Raw genomic sequence first — 3,253 nt, forward strand, 5'->3', positions numbered from 1 at the left:
ACATTTGGACTGATTTGTGACCACTGTTTGGGAGGGATGGTTATATTGTGTATCTGGAATGAATTTTAGGTCTCTACGTCCATCCCATGGGGAATGGGAGCAGTAACAAAAGTGTTGCGTTTATATTTTTGTTCAGTGTAGTACCTTTTTATCCCTTAATTTTATTATTTATTTGTAATTCCTAGTTTTATATCTCTTGGAGATATATCCTTTATATATGTATAAATGCACCATGGGGGGCTTAGGGTGAAACAGCATTGCGGTACACTGTATACTGTGTATACTACTGTATTGACAATAAAGCTCTTGAATCTTTACTTTAGTAACCAAACTGCTGCTGGGATTACCAGTTTGGCTGTATACAGTACTGTAAAAAAGTCGTTAACTCTTACTTTTGTAAATCGTAAATTAACTGTGATTAACGACTTTTTTGTGTGTTTCTTTGGAAAGCTGAATTTAATGTCACTATTCACACTCAGGCCTGATTACTGGCAGATATAATGAATCAAAAAATCAATAAAACAGATCCTGTCTGACAAAGTGAAGCTGGCAAGAAGACCTCAAAAATCAGCACATCATGCCACGGTCTAAAGAAACTCAACAGATGAGAAACAAAGTCATTGACATCTATCAGTCTGGAAGGGTTAGGGTCATTTCTAAAGCTTTTCTAAAGACTCCAGTGAACAACAGTGAGAAAACCTGGGATAGTGACGAACCTTCCCGACCAAAATTGCAAGAGGACAGTAACGACTTATTCAAAAGGTCACAAAAGAACCCAGAACATCTAAAGACCTGCAGGCCTCACTTGCCCTAGTTAAGGTCAGATTTCATGATTCAACAATAAGAAAGAGACTGGAAAAATGGCATCCATGAGAGAGCTCTAAAGAGGAAACCACTGCTGACCAAAAGGAACATAAAGGCTTGACTGCCAAAATTTGCCAAAAAAACATCTTGACGATCCTCAAGAGTTTTAGGAAACTATTCTGTGGATTGATGAGACAAAAGCTGAAGCTTTTCCATAAAGGAACATCATACTAACAATCAAACATGGTGGTGGTAGAGTGATGGTCTGGTGGTGCTTTACTGCTTCAGGACTTGGACAACTTCCAGTAAGTGATGAGACCATGAATTCTGCTTTCTACCAGAAAATACAGACAAAGTATGTCCGCCCCGTTCGTTCCCTGAATTTGGCTGATTTAAAAATGTTCTGCAAAGAAGGTAGGCAAAAATTTCTCCACACTGATGTGAAAGACTCATTGCCAATTACCAAAATGATTGCTTGATTATAGGTCTTGCTGCCAAGACTGGCACAACCAGTTATTAGGTTTCAAATGACCTTTTTCACATAGAGCCAAGCGTGGATAGCTTTTTTCCCCACTCTTGATCATGATCTAAAAAGTGCATTTTGTATTTACTCTGGTTATCTTTGTCTAATGCTAAAATTTGTTTGATGATCTGAAAAAGATCTGAAAGTGTGACAAATAAACACACACAGAAGAAAAAGAAAACAGAAAGGGCAAATACTTGTTCACAGCACTGTATGTATTCTAAAAATGGTGTGTAACCTCTATCAAACTGGGATAGGGCACAAACATCAACCTGGGTTGAGTTGCTGTCTTATTTTCATTTTTCAAAGGTTTTTACCTTTGGTTTCGTTTTAAATTGGATTTTAGTTTAATTTGGTTTTAATAACAGGTTTACCGGGTTTGGTGCTTATTTTTTTCAGTTTCACTGGGTTTTTTTGTTTTTTGTTTTACTTTCACTTCACTTTCACTAAATGCTTAGACGTTTTTTGCAGAAACATGTGCAGAGAGTCTGTTTTTTAAATCGTATCCTGGACAGGCGTTTACAGTAAAGGAGAGCTCCGGGTCGGACACATTCTTTGCTCATTGTTTGGCTGTTTCCGGACAACCGTTTCGTCACTTATCTCCGCCCCCTGTCCTGAGACTGGAGCTGACGCTGGCGGGGGCTGCGTCAAATGGAAGAACAGGAAGTCTAGACACTTAAAGTTTGAAAATAAAAGAACGGTCAGGACAATTGGCCGCTAAAGCGGTTTCAAGGAGAAAAAATATATAGAGTCGATATTGTTTCTCAAGGGTGACACGTTTAAGTTCTAAAAACAATGGCAGCGGTAAAACAGTAAAACACACAGTTTAACAGCAATTAAACTAAAGCGACATCAGTTAGCAGCGGTCACATTTACAGTACTGTACTTTCTAGTAGGGGTGGGTTTTGATAATCGATTTATCGATTAAAATCGATTCTGGCTTGGATAACGTGATATCGATTCATTAAAATTCTGAATTGATTTTTTTAACATTAATTTATTTTGCCCGAAACGCCAGAATCTCAGGTTAAACCTCACAAAATTTCAAGAACCCCCAAACAGCTAAAACAGTAAATGAGAGCAGGAACACAGATTCTGCACAAAGATGTAAACACAAAGCTCGGACTCGCCGACGGATCAGAATCAGTGAGATGTTGCCTTTCTCTTACATGACGGCACGGACACGGTCGGGGCTGAAAGCTGACAGCTCGCTGATTCCGAAGTTTCGGCGGGTGTGCGCTTTGTGTTTACGCCCTTTTGCGGTGAAGCTAAAGCTGTTAGTTTGATCTCTCTCCAAACATTATTGACCAAACCAGCAGCAAAAGAAGATCCAAACTACGCTTCATAAAAATATCGTCATGAATTCCCTCTGACTTTTGCTGTTTTGCTTCCACCACACTTCATGCACATCTCTCTTTCTTTCTCTCTCTCTCAGTATACTTCAACAACAGTTTCCCGTCTAAAAATCTGTTTTCTGCATTATTCGCTTGCTTGTTACGCACAAGTCTACCGTTGTTTACAGCGCTGTCGGTCGCTGTTTAACTTCAGAGGTAATGTTCATATGTTGATTAATGGTTTTCTTTTGTTTCTGATGTACTGCAGAATATTTTTATAAAATTCCAGTCCAGAAAAATCCCCTTTATGTTTTTCTGTGTTTTATCTTCAGCTACTTTGACACAAAGGCAGCTGCTGTGATGCTCACACCTTTGATAAAGTCTGGAAAGTGTCAGCTTCCTTTTTATAGATAGAAAAATATGTAAATGTAATGATCTGAATTATAATATTTCTGACTGTCTGAGGCAAAATTTCCCAGGTTTAAATCGAATCGAATTGAATCGAATCGGAATCAAATCGATTCTTGAAATCAGTGAGATACCCAGCCCTACTTTCTAGTGTTTCTGTCAAAGCTGCATTTTATTTTGAAAA

The sequence above is a fragment of the Pundamilia nyererei genome, unplaced genomic scaffold (genome assembly GCF_000239375.1).
Source record: "Pundamilia nyererei isolate P.nyererei 1_Seehausen unplaced genomic scaffold, PunNye1.0 scaffold00183, whole genome shotgun sequence".
Lineage (NCBI taxonomy): Eukaryota > Metazoa > Chordata > Actinopteri > Cichliformes > Cichlidae > Pundamilia > Pundamilia nyererei.